This window comes from Chrysemys picta, chromosome 23, assembly GCF_011386835.1.
Source record: "Chrysemys picta bellii isolate R12L10 chromosome 23, ASM1138683v2, whole genome shotgun sequence".
In the NCBI taxonomy this organism is placed as follows: domain Eukaryota; kingdom Metazoa; phylum Chordata; order Testudines; family Emydidae; genus Chrysemys; species Chrysemys picta.
This window is the reverse complement of record NC_088813.1, coordinates 9,426,330-9,444,664: the sequence shown is the minus strand read 5'-3', so window position 1 is coordinate 9,444,664 and position 18,335 is coordinate 9,426,330. Positions and strand designations below refer to the sequence as shown.

Here is an 18,335-nt window from a genome sequence, read left to right as displayed (position 1 = left end):
GGAGAGTGAGGGGGACCAGGCCAGAAGTGGGGAGCAGGAGGGAGAGGAAAGAGAAGCACAAGCATCAGATGATTTAGTTGGGGATTGGTCCTGCTTTGAGCAGGGGCTTGGACTAGATACCTCCTGAGGTCCCAACCCTGATAGTCTAGGATCAGGGAGCACAAGAGGCCCCATGAGAGGAAGAGAAGGGTCAGTGAGGGAGGGGGGAGTGGATCTGGCCATGGGGAGGGACTGCCAAGGGAGAGCATGCCCAGGGCATGAGCTCTGGCGAAGGGAAGGAGACTGGACACGTATGGGAAGAGGAGCAGGAGAGGGTGGCAGGGGGCAGGCTGGGGTGTCCTAGGCATGCGTTTTGGAGATAGTGGGGCAGGGGGTAGGCCCAAGGCACGGTCTCTGGGGCAGGGAGAAGCAGCCAGGTGTGAGCAGAGGGCTGAGAAAGGGGACGCAGGCCTTGGACATGGCCTCTGAGGGACCGGCCCATGTCGACATGCTGCACTGGGGGTGGGTATTTATTTCCCAGCTATGGCCCTGTAGTCATCGCTGTCTTCTTCCTCCCCAGGCTATTTTCTTGCCCCCCTCCCATGCCAGACAACAGAGAGGACCATGCAGGGCCAGCTGCAAAGCAGGAACACTTCAGAGCCGGGAGGCAAGGAAAACATTGCGGGGAAGAGGGGGAGCAGGGGTGCCAGCCATCAAAGCCCCTGCGGGATGCTTGTCTGGCTCCCCGCTTGGTTACTCATCCCCACCCTCGAAGCTGCTCCCTGCCTATCCAGCCTCCCCACCGCGGCGACCAGCAGCCGGGGAGGCTATGGGACAAGCACTGGAATCTGTCACCAGTGCCGGCCAGGAGGGGGAAGCCTCGACCAAGCGGAAAGGCCTTGCCCTCAAGAGCAGAGATGGGGGCACAGCTCAGCCCCCGCCCCCAGACTCTAGGCCACAAACTCTAAAGACTGGGAACAGAGGAGAGGTACCTAGGCCAGGCCCTGCCACGCTGCTCTGGGCGCCTCTATCCTCAGGACACCCCTGTGAGGGAGGGGTTGTACTGATGGCACAGAGACTGAGTGACTTGTACAAGATCATGGTGGATCAGGGATTTGAACCTAGATCCTCCCAAGCCCCAGGCTGCACCTCTAACCACTAGGCCATCTTCCCGCCCACAGTCTGGGAAGCAGACTTTTCCCTAACTGCAGCCGACTTCGGAATCTCAAGCTCCTGCTCCCAACAGAGAGCCTGCCCCCAACCCAGCGCAGCCAGGCCTCAGCTGACGTGACATGGCAAGAGGAGGGTGGCCTTCGGCCTCTGCCGTCACTCATTCCCGCATTCAGGGGACGTAAAGCACCATCCCCCACGTAGGGGCCCAGCCAGAGCCAGCTCCACATGTGGACATACCACCCATTCCCCACACCTAGAACATTTCAACAGCAGCCCCCGTCGTATGAGACAACGACCACCTCTTAACGGAGTCCAGTCCGGCCCTCCTCGGCTAGGACAGGCAGCGTTGAGGGGGAACATGGTACGGCTGGACTCTGGCCTGAATCAAATGACCTGGATCCAAAAAACAAGCCATTGGAGCGGGTTCAGAGGAGAGCCCTGGGGAACCATTACAGCGATAGCCTTAAGGAGTTCAAGCTACGTCACTTAAAGAGACGGTTAAGGAGTAGGGAAAAAGTTTTGATAAGGGGCTCTCCTGTGTGCAGCCAAACCTCTGACAAGATAGAGCGGCTGGAAGTTGAAGCGAGCCGGATTCAGATGGGAAATAAGGCGTACGTGTTTTAACAGTGTGGGTATCTATCCGCTGGCTTGGCTTTCCAAGGGTGGATTCGCCATCGCTAGCCATTTTTAAAACAGGATGGGACCTCTGTCTAAAAGATCGGCTCTCATTCGAGCCGGAGTCCATTCAGGGCAGTCCTCCGGCTCGTGTTACGGAGGTGGTCAGAGTCCATGAGCCCAGGGCTCCGTTCCGGCCTTTGAGATCTGGGGGAATCCGCACTGGTGAAAATGAAGGGGCCCATCCCCCAAGCACAGAGCACATCCCTTGTGGTGGAGGAAGCAGCTAAACACACACAGCTGACCCGACAGGACTCGCCTTGTGGCTGGGCTCGGGGCTAGCACCTCTCTGCACCTCAGCTCACTCATCTGAGGCAGGAGCTTTCCATGTCCCCATAGTGCAGCGGCGTCAGGAAGCCCCCAGAACTAACCGCCGGTTTATTCCGGCTCCCACTTCTGCACGCCCGGTGCGGCAGGCTGCCCAGCGGCTGTTCTCAGAATGGAAGAGGAAGGGGAGGCGCGGCTCATCGGCCTGATGCTGCGAGATACTGAACCTGCAGCGGGGGTTATGGGGAACCTGCTCCTCGCCCAGGGATGTTCCCAGGCAGGTGAAGCAGGAAGGGAGGTGCTGAAATTTCTTTCCCCTTTCTTCCCCATCAGAACGCTCGCTGCATTGCTGCCTACAGAGGGGCTGGGGCTGCTTCTTGGGAGAAAGGGCCCTCTCGCAGGTTGGGTTGAACTTTTCTGGCCCGGTCTACATGAGACTTCCCTCCCCCACCGATAGCCCTACAGCACTCTGCAGTGTGGACACTCCCCCTCTCCATTATCCTCGTGATCAAAGGCCTCCCTTCTATCGCGTCTCATCTGGTGCAAAACCACCTGGGCTGGTTACTGGCTGGGAGGAGCCGCTACCTCACCAAGAGGGTGCTGGAAGCGAGCCCAGAGGCACAGCGAGAAGGTGGCGAACAGCAACACGTGGGGCACGACTCTCCAATGTCCCGGCACCTTGCCCTCCAGAGCATTACTATTAGCTGTATTACAGAAGTGCCTAGAGACGCCAACTGAGATCAGGGGCCCACCGCGCTAGGGCTGCACTGCACACATATTAAGAGACGGTCCCTGCCCTCAAGAGCTTATGATCTAGACAGACAAGAGGTGAGGGGGGAAACGGAGGCACACAGCAGGGTTGTGACTTGGCCAAGGTGACGCAGCAGGGCCATGTCAGAGCTGGGAAGAGAACCCAAGCCTCCTGGGTCCCAGTCTGATGCCTGATCCACGACGCTGTGAATAGTAGTTGTGAGACACGACATGTCTGTATTGCCCCAGGAACCCAGAACGGCTTTGCGGAGAATACACTGACAGGCCCACTGAAATGCAGCCCCTTCTGTGGTGGGGGATGGCAGCCACCTGCCCACAGTCCAGCACTGCCAGGAGGGAGAGGTCAGGTCAAGGGCACCATGCTAAGCCCCTACTGAGAAGGGCCAGGGGTCTTTAGCAGAGGGGGCCTGGGTTCCCAAGGGCTCATGCCAAGCACTGTTCACCCACCCTGTAAGGAGGAAGGCCGAGTTACCTCTGAACCTGCCACCCATCAGCCCACACCTCGGTCCCTAGCGTCTTGTCTAAGATGCAGGGAATTGTTATAGTAAAGGCCCATCCTGCGCTGGGGGAAAAGGCTGTGCCCCCTGCCCACCCTGTGCCCCACCCCTGCCCTGTGCCCCCTGCCCACCCTGCCGCCTTGGGCCCCCTTCCCACAGGCAGTGAAAGTCCCCGCTGCCAAGGTGGCGCCCCCGCCCAGCCCGCCATGAATATGTAAGCGGGAGCTGGTCCCAGGAGCCGCACAAGGGCCGCTATTGAGCTGTGAAGATGCCGTCTGCCCTCATGCGCCCGCCCCCAGCTGTGCCAGTGCAGGGCTGGCCCGGTGCCAGACCCACTGCACAGGAGCACCCATTGTTGGGGAGGGCCCCTCTAGGGCAAGCCGGCTGGATCCCCCCCCTCAGCGTTCAGTTCCGGCAGCTGAGCCGGGGAGGGGAAGCTGGTCTCCCCACCTGCCAGGGGCACAGTGAGAGAACGGCTGAGAAGAGGAACAAGAAACCAGCTGTGGTTGGGCTGGGGAAACACGGGGGTAAGAGATCCTTGCATGGAGCATCCCTCTGAGCTACCTGAGCTAGGACAGGGCATTGCAAGCAGCAGCTCCAGTGCCCCAAGCCTTCCCCTCGCCCGCCCCCCCCAGCCCCAAGCCCTCGCCCGCCCCCCCCCAGCCCTCCCCCACCACACGAGCGCATCCAGAGCTAGACCTTCCCACTGCGCCCCTCCCCTCCCCATCAGCATCCTCTCCTCAGGGGCTTCAGGCAGCCAGCTCCGGTCACTGGGCAGGAACGAGACCTGTGCCTGTGGTTCTGTGCCCGCTGCCGACGGCTGCCTGTCATGCCAGTCCTGGACCCGTCTGCTCCCCCACACCTAGCCAGCGGGGATCGCTTGAATGCCGTGGGCCTTTTATTGCAGTGCAGACATCGAACTCCTCCGTCTCCCTCTTGCTACAGCAGCGTCCACACGGGAGCCAGAGGCAGCCGTACCAGCTCCACCAGACATACCCACGCTAGCTCTGAACGAGCCAGTGTGCTAAAAATAGCGGCGTAGCCGTAGCAGGCTAATACAGCCCCGTCTGAAACCCTGGGGACCTACTTGGGCTGCTAGCCCGTCCCGTCCCTCGTGTTGCCGTGGGCTAGTACGGGTTCACGAGCTGGAAATTCCACCTCCACTGCAGACTTACCCAGTGTCTGTCCAGCGCGCAGCACAGCGGGCCCTGATCTCAGCTGGGGCGTGAGGGGTTACTGTCAGACAGATCACACCTCCCCCTGGCCTGCACCATCTTCAGCACTGTAGAGCCCACAGTCCCTACTCTGGTGTTTCTAAGGTGCCCACTCCCATAGGATCCAAGTGACAGCCCTACTCCAGGGCAGAATTATGGGATGAAACATATACAACAGGGACTGGTCGTTTATACAGCCGGATGGATCCAAGCCTGCTTTGCAGGCAGCGGGGCAGACTCTGCTCTGTGTCCCCGGTAGGCCCCGGTTCCTACAGGGCTTTGCTCCCCCGCAGGTGAGCTACAGCCCTTCCTAGGTGAGCCACCTCCACCATCCGGTTCTAGTGACCTCACCCAATGGTGGGAAAGGGTAGAATTATTCCTCCACTTGGGCACTCAGGTAGTTACCGCCGCCCAGACGGGGCCAGGACTAGTGCCCCTCTGTGGGCAAGGGGCCAGGAGCTTTTTCAAAGTATAGGACCTTTGTTTAGATCGATCGGTAAGACTGACTTGTAAGAGCAGAAGAGCATCCTACTCGGGCACTGGTCCAGGAGAGACTGGGGGGAGGAGAGGGGCGTGCTGTGGGCTGGGTCACCAACGCTTCCGAGATGACCTTGGGTTCCACTCAGAGACCTCCCAGCCCAGGGAGAACCAGCCCAACCCCATTTAGCTCGCGAGCTGCCAAGAGCGACCGCAACAAGCGGGTCATCTGAGCGCCGATGCAGATGGCGCCCCCTTTGAAACCACCTCCGCACCTTTGGCGGCTTTCTCTGCGGCCGATCCCGCTCGCTCACATCATCTTTCCCTTTAAACCACGACTGACCCCTTACCAGCTGTGCTCGCGCACCCTACCCCAATGCTCAGGGCCTCGGGTCAATCACCCCACCCACACAGTTCCTTACATGGAGAGTGGTACCCCCACCCTATGCCACACGCATTGCGAGGATCACACCATTAGCCTCACGGTGCCAGGACTGGGAACTGACCGGGGAGTTTCCTGGACAATGGCCTGGAGCAAGCTCTGCCCAGTCGCTCTCACCTTTCTGGGCCAGAAGCATCTTGCTTGCCAGAGGATGTGGAGCAGGGGGGACGCTGATGAAAGCATCTCAGTATGGCTGGTAAATAGCCCATCAAGGTTTCTTTTCCTGCCTGGGTTCAGGGGGATTTCAGGTTCGGATACCTGCCAAATCGCCAGGCTCAGAAACTCCTGCTGAGCCTGATAGGCCAGGCTGGGCCCGGTTCTTGCTAAGCAGCCCCCTGGCTCACAGTCCGGCCATCTCTGCTCTAGGGCACGAAGCTTTCGGACATAGTCGTGGGCCGGGCAGGGAAAACCCACCTCCCGGTTTGAAGGCGACACGCCGGCTGGAAAGTAAATGAGATCCTCTTCCCCCAGCCCCCGCTGGGAAGGGAGGGCCCTGCCGGCCTGTGGCATTGTGCTGCCGGACGGGGATTGCTATGCACAGAGGATGCCGCGCTCCAGTCCCGCCGTGCCAGAGGAGAGAACACCCCGCAGAGGCACATCTTGCAGGGAGGCAGAAATCATTCCTCGGACTCCGGCTCTGCCGAGCGCCGTGGCTGACAGCGCATCCTGCCGTCACGGCCCCTCCACACGCTGCTAATCCCCCTGCCAGCGGCTGGGCTTGCCCAGTAATTAAGGTAACAGTAATTGGAATCCTATCGAAAGCACCAGAAGGCTTAAACTAGCCTATTGTTTGCACTGCAGCCACGATGGGAGGAGGGCCTGACTTCCATGCCCTCCCTCCGCCCACCTATCGCGCTCCCCTTTGAGAGATCCCACCAGGCCTGCTGTGCCCGGCGCGGGCTGCACAGCCACGGTATGTCATGGGCACTGCCTTGCACAATGGCTGGGGAAGGACTGCTCAGCCTAGGGGGTGAACTGGGTGCAGTAGCCACTAAGAGGCAGCCCGGGGCTGCGGCTAATCCTCATGCACCCAGCTCCCCCCAAGGGGCTTCCAGGCCAACGAGGACAAGGCTGGCGCTTTGCCTTCCTCCGCGTCCCAAGGGCGACGGCTCAAGGGACAGGAGGCAGAGCCTTTCAGCTCAGGGCCGCTGATTGAAATCCAATTCAGCCCTCGCTATAAGCTGGCGTCACTGGGTGCCTGCTCAGTGGCATGAGAGAGAGGAGTCTCACTCCAGTGGAAGCCAGAGTCCCACGGGGAGGTGCACCATCCTATCGAGCCACTGAGCAGAAGGCAGCTCAATCGGCACAAGCCATTGCCAACGTGACCTAGAGGGACAGCCCGTAGGGGTGAGCGCAGAGCCTTCACCCTCCAGCCCATCCCGCTCTTGGCCTCGGGGCTGCACCGTTTGTAGCACGCACATTGGCCATTCATCCAGGGACCTGTGCGGAGACGCACCTGCCACAGCACCACCGCTGGCCTTGAACCAGTCAGGCGGCCATGAAAAGCCCTATGGAGTCCATCGCCAGCCCAGGCCCACTGGTCTCTTGGTTTGGATTGTCTTATTCGTTGGGAGAAGCGGTCCTGAGCCCCGCAGCGAAAAGGCAGAGCGCAGGGGAACTAAGCAGCTACAGTTCAATCAGAGAGGAGCGTTGATCTCTGGGGAAGAGACCCTGCCCCCACACACACTTTATGCACTACGCAGTGCGCTGCCCACAACACACCCGGTGATGTTCTGTCCTCGAGCCACTTCTTGGAATACAGCTTCAAACTAAACTCGTCCCTTCCGCCTTATGTGGTAGATAACTTGAGTTCCACGCATTGTATGGGGCTGTCTTTTGAATGAGATCTTTAAAAATTTATATCTAGGTCTTGTCTGCCCTGCGTGGATTTTAAAATTCTGGTGTCCTGAATTGGATTTCTCCTCCACTTAGTACCACACAACATTTAGCGGCTGTCCTCCACCCCAGAGATGGCTGCATGGTATGGATGCTGAATAGTTTGCGTAGTTCACGGCATGTTCAGAGATGAACAGCACTATCTTTATACATTTCAGCATAGCCACACAGTGTGGAGGGGAAATAAGGACATTTTCTCTCTGTAATTTAAAAAAGGGGGCACTGGTAGGCTAACAGTGTAATATAGCTTTTAAAAACCTCACATTTCAGCCGCTACATTACCAGTAATGACACCTCCCACAGTGAAAGTAGCCTAGTCACTTTCAGTTTTCTTTATAGTCAATTTCTGGTCAGTTTCCTTTTCCGTTCTCATGCATTGGACTTGGGTTTGCATTACTACAAGATAAGGCTAAAGTATCCATTTAACTCCAACGCCGATGCCCAACAAACACTTGGCAAAAAGCACAGCTTTGTTAAAGAATCATCCCCTCCCCTTCCTTCAATTAAGGTAGGAGAACTCGCCTCTGAAACCTCCAGGGTGTCCCGCCATTAAAGCAGGCCTGGTCACACGTAACATTCCTAACGTATCAAAGGTAACATACAAGCAACAAAACACAAAAGCCTTAAAAGATGCGTGAACCTAAACTGCCTGACACAGTGTCTCTTTAAGAGAGGATCTAGCCGTGATTTTTAGACCTTGACATGGTGCTGACTCCAAGAAACACTTACAACCAGAAGTTGGGAACCCGCAATCAGGGCACCCGCAGATACTGTCAGAACAACTTGGCATAAGTGACTTCCTCAAATCAGTTGCAGAATTAGGACAAGAATTCAGGAGTCCGGATTCCCAGCCCCCCTGTCAAATTCCTGGAAGTACTAGAACAAATACTTGTCTCATCTGTGATGTTGGTCTAGGCACAGCGTGACGTCACCAAAAAGTCAGTGGAGTGGCTTCAAATTGACACCAGTGGACTGGGTATTTCTGGGTTCTAATCCCAGCTCGGACGCGGACTTGCTAGGTGACACTGGACAGGTTACTGCAAATCCTTGCCTCAGTTTCCCCATCTGCCAGGTTAATGATGCTCTGGAGTGCTGTGAGCAGGAGTTAATGCTTGAGAGTACTAAGTGTTCTGGGGTCATGATTTGCAGAAGGTCAGAGGCCGTGTGCAACCGTGCAAGCAAATCTGGCATTTGCACATGCAAATGGTTATTTATCCACGCTTACGGTAATGCCTAGGATCCCAGGCATGGACCAGGGTCCCGTTGTGCTAGGTGCTGTACAAACACAGAGCAAAGAGATGGTCCCTGCTCCAAAGCGCTTACTCCAATGCGGAAGCTGACTGCGTGTTTGCAGGCAGACCCCTGGGCATTTCTGTGCACAGCCCCAGGCACGTGACTTTTTAAAATGGGACTTCTCCTCCTCAGACAGGAAGCTGCAGGCTCCCTGCAAGGCTTGCCTTCCAGCGCTCGAATGCTGACCAGTGACACTTACCACCCGCCGCCGCGGTGAGCGAAGCAGTTTGTTTCCTGCTGGGGGACGAAGGGGGCTGGCTGGCAGCTCCGATTCCAGGGCAGGGGGAAGGAGCTGGCTGAGCTCTCAGACAGGTGCGCGGCCAGCCAGCGAGGCAGCTCTCGGGAACCGCTCCAGCATCCTGAGCTGAGACGGCAGCTCGGGCTGCAATCTGTGCACGCAGGCGGCCTGCTCCGCCGAGAGCTGGCCGGGCGGGGAGCTGTCACAACTCCAGCAGGTCTCACCTCCCACCGTTGCACCCTGGCTCTGTGAGCTGAGTGCGAAGTCGAGAGCGTAGCGCTGTGAGAAAGGGAGGGTGCTGGCGGGGGGGGAGGGTGCAGAGCCTTCCCAGAAGCTGCCGACTGAGTTTCGTCTCCTCCGTGCAAGAGGCTCACCAAGCTCCATTCTCTTTGGGGGAAGCGTCCGGACAATAATTCAAGGAGATGCTTCCCGCAGTGCCCAGTGACGTCAGGGCAGGGACCATTCCGGGGCTACTCAGGGTGCAGGAAGAGTACAAGTACAGGGGGCACTGAAAAGCACCAGGCTTCCCCCTCCATCCAGAATGCACCATTCTTGCCCCTTATTGAACAGCCCATCGGCTTCTCAGCCACAACGCACTGCCCCAGCAGGTCACGCCGCGGCCACGACCCCAGAATGCACTGTGCTGCCCGAGGCCGCAGCAGGGCGGTGCTAGCCCTCAGCGACTCGCTGGCTTACCCAGAAAGGGGTGAGGTCGGGGGGCGGAGGGACGCAGTGGAGAGTGGGGGAGCCCAGTGAGTCTGTGCGAACAGCGCTCCTTGCTTCGCAAGAGGAGAGCTGCCCGGGAGCCAGAGCAGACGTGGGGTGGGAAGGTTTTGGCCCGTGAGCTGTGCCTCTGGGTACAGAGACAGCCCCCCTCTCTGGGGCAGGGGCGCCCAGAGACACTAGGGCATTCCCCTCCACTCAGCCATGAGGACGGGTGACCCAGGGCGACCGGAAACGGCGCAAGGGCCCGTGTAGACAGGACCGAGCCGATTCCACGGCTGGCTCAAGAGGAGATGCTTGCGGGGGGGGGGGGGGGGGGGGAGGGAGGTTTGTAGGCGAGGGGCCAGTCACCTCCCAGTGCAAAGAGGCACACAAAGTGAAAGTGGGTCCGTGGCGCGCGGGGGGGGGGGGGGGGGGGCAAGTGCTGTCGCTGCAGCACCATGGGACAGAGGAAGCCACACCATTCCGGTCCATGCTCAGCTCAGGGAGGAAGTTGGGTGGGAACCAGTAAGGGGGTGGGGGAGGGAAGGCTTCAGAGCTGCCCGCAGAGAGGAATCCCAGGGCTGCCTTGAGAGCCAAGCTCTGAAGGGGGGGTGGGGAGAAGAGAGGTGATTTAGGGGAGATCACAGCTTGGGTTGCGGCTGGAGGGCTGGACGTGGGGCCTCCTGGGCCAGAAAGCCCTTCCTCATAGCCTTTGGGGGAGCGACTCTCGGGGCACCAAGAGGGCTCTGGGGTACACTTCTCCCCACTTGGCTGGTTCGTCTGTTTTCCAGGCACAAAAGCCGACACGCTCAGCGCCCATCTGCGCTGGGAACAGAGCCCCCCGCTACCTCTCCGCCAGCCACAGGGAGGCAGGAGCCGACAATGGAGATGGGACCAACAGCAGGGGAGCCCCACCCTGCACCCCTAGCAGTTCAGCTGGCCGAGTAGCTATGGGGCTTCCTGCCCAAAGGGGAGCGGGGGTAGGGAAGGGGATACATGGGGGGGGGCCACGAAGGGAAACCACACACAGAGAACTCACCGCACCCAAAGCGTATCAGTTTGGCGGCCCAGGGGCTGGGGTCAGGGCCGGCTCCAGGCACCAGCCCAGCAAGCAGGTGCTTGGGGCGGCCAAGGGGAAGGGGCAGCACATCGGGCTCTTCGGCGGGTCCCTCTCGGAGGGAAGGACCTACCACCGAATTGCCGCTGAATTAGAAAGCGGCACGGTGGAGCTGCCGCCGATCGCGGCTTTTCTCCCCCTCCCCCCTTTCTCTTTTCACCGCTTGGGGCAGCAAAAACCCGGCCCTGGCTGGAGTCTGGCTATCATCAGCCCAGGTCTCGCGCTACCAGGGCAGATAGGGCCAAACACTGCTCTCAGTTACACCAGCGCAACCCCACCAAAAGTCAACACAAGAGCAGGAGGGATTGTGCCACGCTTGGGGGATGAGGGGCATGCTGGCAGGACAGTCCCTCCCCCACAGCCCACTCCCCACACAGCCCGCACTGTTTGGATCTGGATGGGCGGCTGGTGCCCCCAGGTATGCCAGCACTACCGCAGGGCAGAGCGGGGAAGAGCTCATGCAATAAAACCCACAGGCTGAAATCAACATGCCGCACACATCTTACCCAACGTCCAGAGCACCCACACACACACACCAAACAGCCCCATGATAGCGTTATCACCCCACACACACCCCACGCCTGCCTCGCCTCACGCAGTCACATCCGGGCCCAGAGGAACCGAGAACGCCGATGCATACGGGAGCCGTGTCACTGCTCAACTCAGAGCCCACCTGGCTCCCTACCGCCCCCCCGGCCGTGGAACAGAACCCATCATCCGGTTACCCTCCCCTTTCCAGGGCAGCTAGGAAAAATTATGGGGCTTTATGAATAGCTGTTAGGGTTTCCTTCCTGGCATCAAGGACCTGTTTCTCCAGGCTTCACAGCCCCCAGTGCCACATTCAGGACACATTAGACAGCTGTCTGGGTGGGTGGACACAGCCACATGGAGAGTGAGTGTTATGTGAAATAGTTAGCGAGAGAAATGGACGGGCAGCGCCCTGTGCGCTCAGTACATGGGAGCCTGGTGCCCTAGACGATTCCAGCATATAGATCTGGCCAGTGGCTCAGGTCGCAAGGGCAGATACGTCCATCCCGTAACCAAGGGAGTTAGAGAACGGAGCAGCAGGCTGGAGGCCAGACCAGGTCCTTTCCTGCAGGGCCTGCACACCTCAACGGCAGGAGGGTGTCTCCTGCTGCCAAGTGTCCCAGTCTGAACCCAGCCTATAGTGACAGCATCCTTGGCCATCAGACGGCCACGGTGGTCACGGGGTCTCCAGCTGGTCCCTCGTGGGCATGGGCCCCTATTGCATCCTTCGGCCTCTTGCTGAAAATCCCCAGCAGAAAGACCCAAGGGCTGGCTAGCCACGAAAGCTGCACTGACCTCCCATTTCCCCAGCCTACTGCGGAGGAGACATCTAGGGACAAGCCATGGTTTTACCAGGGATTCCTTCTCATGGGCTGCTCTTCGTTCCCCAGGAGATGGAAATGCAACCTCCAGCCCCTGGGGGAGGCGATCACCTCCCTTCGTGCGCTGGGAACAGGGAGAAGAAAAGCTAGACCCACTCCCTGCCTCCCGCTTCCCCCTTGCTCCTAAACGGCCTGGCGAGGTCTATGAACGTGGCCCACCAGGGACGGCTGCAGGTTACGGTCACTGCGCTGCTGCGTTGCGTCAGGCCCTGCCGTTAAGCGCGGGCGTTAATGTAGCAGAGTGCGGTACAGATCCACAGACATGGCACAGGGGCCTGCTACTGCACCCAGCTATTGGTGTTGGCCCTTTAGCTCAAATACCAGAGGCCCGTGCTTTGGGGCCAGACGTCCCAGGTTCAGTCCCGGCCAGCAACGGAACCATAGGGTCGCGGCATAGAAACGAACGCCCCTTCAGAGCCTGCCTTGCTCTGCATCTTGCCGAGCCCTGGCTGGCTGTTCGGGAAATGCCTAGGTGCGCACTGGGGGAGGCCATTCCCTGCTGGTGCGGGCAGGGACAATCGGTCACGGCCTCATTCCTAAAGACCCCGCTCAGCACAAGCCTCAGGGCTGGGAGTGGGCTGCTGGCACGAGCTCTGAGTTCAGATCGACAGGTGGGTGGGACTCAGCATTTACCTGTGAGGAAAAGAAGGGGGAAATTGTCCCCAAAACATCAAGAAGGAAGGGGGGGGGGGGGAGGAAAGCAGAGCTTGAGAAATAATGGTGTGTTTCTCTGAGTTTAAGACACATAGGGAGTTTTACACAGGCCAGCCCTGGCTTTCTTGTCCCTCTGTCCCAGCTAAACTGCATGGTAGATGCCTAGGACCCAGCACTGCGCTCAGCGAGTTGTGTGCACACAGCTACTTCCGCTCCCCCCCTCCCCCATATAAATACAGCGCACTCGTGCGACAGACCGCAGCTCAGCAGAGCCCACAAATGCTTTTTCTGCTGCAGAACTCCCCAGCCCTCCCGCACCCCCCGACTGACCCAAAGCTCTCGCACCATCCCGGCTTGGGAACGGATTCTTAGTTTTAGCAGATCTGAGACAGCAGAGTTTGAATCCAGACCACCCCAAAGTCTGGGGTGTCCGTGTTGGGGACTCATCTAAGGAAGCCGATGGTGTCCCCCAAATGGGGAGGAAGCCTTGGTCTCGCTAAAGCCCACTGCTCCTTTAAGGCAGGAGAATTGCTGGGCTTCCCATCACCTCACTGCCCTCAGGGTCTCATGCCACACCTGGGCCTGAGCACCCAGTCCAGGCTAAACTCCCCCCGAAGTCCAGAGGGACTGTGGCTGAGTACGAGGTGCGGGACAGAGGCCTTTACGTAGAAGGCAGCAATCCCTTCCTTAAGAAGGAGGCAGGCCTAGTGGTTAGGGCAGGAGACAGGGAGTCAGGACCCCTGGGTTGTGCTCCGACCTCTAACAGCGGCTCACTGGGTGACTTTAGGCAAATTACTCAACTTCAGAGACTTGTTCCCCACCCCCCATGAAATGGATTCAATAATCCCTGCACACCCCGCTCCCAGAGGGGCCTGCATGGCTCCATCACCGAATGTCCCTAAAGCGCTTGGAGCTCCCTGCTCTCAGCAGGTGCCTTTCCCACTCTGGCCCAAGTCAATGCATGATTCTGTTCGATCTAGATCCTCACACCATGCTCAGAATATCAGAGTATCACAATTACCCCTTCCCTGGGGATCGAGCCGTGTGACCACCATGATTCATGCACCTGCCTTTGTTGTTAGCTTGTCCTTCCACCCTCTATTTAGTCACCTGTTGCATATTCACTAAACCCTAGATTGTGAGCTCTCTGGGGTGGGGACTGTCTTTTTTCTTATTTGTTTGCAACTGCTTAGCACACCAGGACCCTGATCCCTGACAGGGTCCTAAGCCCTTACTGCAAAAGCAACAACAAAAGAAATTATCAGCAAGGTAACAAAGTTCCACTTAAACCTTCCCCCTCCACTTGGTTGCTCCTGGAGTTCCTCCCTCTAGAGTGCTCAGCCCACACCCTGGATCATCTCTGTAGTGAACCCCTTGGACAGGAAGTAGGACTTTGTGGTTAAGGCACTGGATTGGGACACAGGAGATTTGGGGCCAGTTCCCTGCTCCGCCAAGGACTTCATGCGTGACCCTGACCAAGTGAGGGAATCACTCTGTGCCTCAGCACCTGATCTGTAAAATGGGAAGATGTTACCTTTCTTCCACTCCTGGCCTGTTTAGATGGTGGGCGCTTTGGAGTCTGTCTCTGTGCATCTGACACAAAGGGGGCTCAGTCTCCGATGGAGCCCCCCACGTGCTACCATCCCCCTTAGATCTGAATGCACGAATGAGGAATCTGCCCCAGTGAGTCTCCACTACCCACTTTGCCCTTCATCAGCCAGAAGGGCACCTGCTACCGGCGTGGGAGGTTTCAAGCAGACTCTGCCAGCCTGTTCCAGTCAGCAGGGAAGTACTAGCCACCCATCTATTAGTCCACAGACGCTCTGTTGTGGGCGTGGGGAAGGGGAAGATACCAGGCGGAACAGGGATAAGGATTTTTGAGCGAGGCGGGAGTTCATTCAAAACAGCAGCATATCGAATGAGCAAGGGGGTCCAGTGAAAGGCGTGGGTGAAACCCGGGAAAGGAGGAGTTGGCCCAAAGAGGAGTGGAAAGAAGTTAGAGCTTTACTAATGGGCAAAGGGGCTCCCCACGGCCAGTAGTTCCCCTCCCAGCCCTGGCCTCGGGCTGTACCCCTCCGACCCAGCCGGCCATCACCACCTGACAGCTGTTCCATGACCTCTGTAGGAAAGAAGGTGGCAGGTTCCACCCTTGGCCTGGCATCACCCGCAGCTCTTGTTCGCAGCCTGAGCAGAGCAAACGGGTCATAGGGACGTCCCCCTTGGCGCTCCTGGAGGGCATCCGACTCAGGTCAGGGAGCCAGAAGCCCACCCTGTCCCTAAACAGGCAGGGAGCGGCTGCAGTGTAAACAGAGCGACTCCAGCGGAGTCAATGGGGCTACCCTAGCGTATCCGAGGGGCCGGAGGTCTCCTTCCATCCTGGACGCTGCCAACAACTGTTCCCGGCGTCGCAGCCCCGAGTCGCCACAAGCCCGCTGGCTCCAAGGAGCGCCCCTTCTGCGGGCGAAGGGGACAAGTGCAGGGTGGCGTCATCCCCAGGATCACGGCCCTCCCCCGGGGGACCGATTGGACGTACATCAGCGTATGAGCGGAGCAGCCGCAAAAGAGACCAGCCTCGGCCGCCCAAGGTCAGCACCGGAGCCCCTCCAACTTCGGCCCTTTGCTCTGAGCATCTGAGCCGGGCCCATTAAAGGCAGCCCTGTGACACAGAACAATCCACTGGCGCACACCCTTCCCACAAGAAAGGGGAAGTGCACTATTAGTAACGGCCTAAAGGAAAAGCACATTACAGGGGTAGCCATGGTAACCTCTTGCCACCACCGCCCCCCATCCCTAGCTCTCGCCTGCTGGCTGGGAAAAGCAGGATTTCCGCTGGAAGACGAGCAATTCCCGGATCTGAGGGGCTACGAAGGAGGAGGAAGTCAGGCTAGGGGAGCAGGGGACACACAAATACAACCCAGAACCGGGCCCAGAGCAGGGAGGGGAAGCGAGCCCCCTTCCCCACAGGCGGGGGGTGGGGGGGGGACTTAGACAGGAAGCTGCAAGTTCCTGCTCCCAGCTGAGCCACGCCAGGAGTTAGCGCAGAGAAATCAACTCAGAACAAATGGGACCAGGACTGGGCTGAAGGCCCCTTTCCCAGACACTGTCAGCATCCCTGCTGGGGGCCCTTGGGACAAGGCTCCCAGAGCGAATGCCCACCCCACACTCAGCCAGGGGACAGTGGTGCGTAGGGTTGGCTCCAAGGACCAGTCGTCTCAGTGGCTGGGGATGGGTCACCATGCATTTTCCGGGGGGGGGGGGGGGTTGGGTTGGAGATACAGCCCCCCCCCCCCGGAAAGGGCAAAATCATCTGAATTGCGAGGACTACAGGGGTGTCCCCTGCCCGCCCCTCCCCGGACATAGCCAGAAATAACAGAGCTGCCACCCGAATAATGTCTGGAAGGAAAGTGACACCTTCTTCTGCCCCCCCCCGGTCCAGACCAGGCAGGAAAACAAGCCGCTAGCTTGTGCAACATCCTTTTGTTGCTGCCGATTAATGCCCAGCAAAGCGGAGCGGGGGCTTCGCTCCCCTCTGGGCCAACCGCGCCGGGGGGAGGGGGTTACGCCGGATTGACACGGGAATGGAGCGAGCCTCGTTTGTTTCACCCGGGGAGAGCCCCGGGTCGCCTTCCTTCCCCGCAGCCACGAGCGAGAGGGGCGCCTCGGTCAGAGGGGCGGCAGCCCCCCGGAGAAGGCGGAGACACCAGCCCCCCCCACACCGCGATCCTCATCCCTCCATCCGCCCCCCGTCGCGCCGCAGCTCCCGGAGCGCGATGCCCAGAGGCAGAGGGGGATTCAGACAGATCATCCACGCCTTGTGCGGGGAACCAGAGCGACCCCATTCCCCAGCCGGCTGCATTCAAACACACGCAGCCCCCTCCGCGCCCCCTCGGCCCTGCATCCCACCCCAGCGCCCCCGACCCCCGCCGCCAGGCGCGCACCTGCCCGCCCAGGACTTGCCTTACCTTGCGCGTCTTGCGCCCGGCTCCAGCCTGCGGGCACGGGGCTGAGCTGGCCTCTGGCGGGGAGGCGGGCAGGGCACAGCGCGCCGGTGGGGGCCTGCGTGTTTCCCTGTCTCTTCAGTTCTTCTTACTGGTGTACAGCCCTCAGCCGGCCCCCTTCTGCTCTTCCCCCCCCCTTAGCAAGGCTTCATTGTGCGAGTGGGAGCCGGAGAGAGCTGGGCTGGGAGCTTACGCATCCCAGCAAATCCCCATCAGCTGGTGGAGACCCCGCCGCTAGGTTCCACCCAGTCATTGATTGCTGCCGCCTGGGGTCCTGTCAATCAGGAGCTCCTCCGGGAGGGGGGATTTGAAAGCCCTTCCTGGGCACACCCCACCCCAATCACACAATCAATCCCACAACATCGGGCTGCCCAGGCCAGGGGTAGATTGCAGACCTACCAACCCCTTCCTCCCCCACATCTCCCCTGACCTGCAGCGGGTCACTAGGGTCCTGCAGACCTGGCCTGGTCGGTATCTTCTGAGGGAGAAGGGAATCCAGGCGACCTAGCTCTGGGCATTGGCCACAGCTAGTGGGGGCGGGGGGAGGGCCTGCCAATCAAACCATTCCAGGGTGTGGCTATATCAAAAATGAATCGGTAGGAGGGGGGCTGAGGAAATCCCTAGTACCACCTGTTAATGCGACCTCTGGGCACCCAGCTCCTCAAAGGGATCCAGACCCCTAACTCCCATTGATTTCAAACGCATTCAAAAATCCCACTGATTTCAATGGGTGTTAGGTGGGATCAGACTCTGAATAAATAAATCATAGAATCTCAGGGTTGGAAGGGACCCCTCAGATCATCTAGTCCAACCCCCTGCTCACAGCAGGACGAATCCCCAGACAGATCTTTGCCCCTGATCCCTAAACGGTCCCCTCAAGGATTGAGCTCACAAACTGAGGTTTAGTAGGCTAATGCTCAAACCACTGAGCTATTCCTCTCCCCCTCTTGCCTGTTGCTACTAGGAGCTCCAAGAAACCCCCAAATGAGCAACTGTGAAATAACCCACTCACAGGGTCCTTCCTAATGCTAGCTAGTTAGTGGCTGAGAGGTGAAGTGACTCCCCTAAGATTGCGAGCAGGTCAGTGACCCCCATGATTCCCGATTCCATGCCCAACCCACCTGGCTTGACCCCTTGTGAGAGTACGGGCTGAAAGAACTAAGGGGGCTGCCCCCTCCACTTCTTGCTAGAGGACACACCGCTGGCGCAGTTTTGAGGCACAAGAGCGGGGGCAGCACCTGGCAGGAACTTGCCCAGGTGTGGTGCCCGTCCTGTAGAGAGCTGGGTAAATAACAGATCTCTCAGTTCACTTGCCATTCAAAAGATTATTTTTTTAAAAAGTTTCAGGTTGAATCAAAATCAAAAGTGTTGGAGATTTTCGGCAAATGGAGGAGTAGAAAAAAAATGTCAACTCAGGTCAAACCAAATGTTTTGTTGGACCCGAAATGAAACGTTTTGTTTGGAGTTTGAGCATTTTCAACGATCAACCATAAAATGGAAGGACATTTCAAAGCACAAAGTCACCTTGAA

General features: G+C 58.7%; 1 protein-coding gene across 5 annotated transcripts in view; it reads right to left on the bottom strand.

Annotated features, from left to right (window-relative positions):
• Window positions 1-17,255, bottom strand: part of FGR (FGR proto-oncogene, Src family tyrosine kinase) — a 36,811-nt gene extending 19,556 nt beyond the window's left edge. For 2 of the 5 annotated variants that reach the window (XM_065577207.1, XM_065577208.1), the window contains exon 1: window positions 16,770-16,907. The gene's annotated coding sequence lies outside the window, so the exon portion shown is untranslated. Of the gene's footprint in view, window positions 1-16,769; window positions 17,027-17,235 lie in introns of those variants that run through there. The other 3 variants (XM_065577206.1, XM_005301988.5, XM_005301987.5) reach the window with 3 other exon arrangements.
• Between the last annotated feature and the right edge of the window lie 1,080 nt (window positions 17,256-18,335).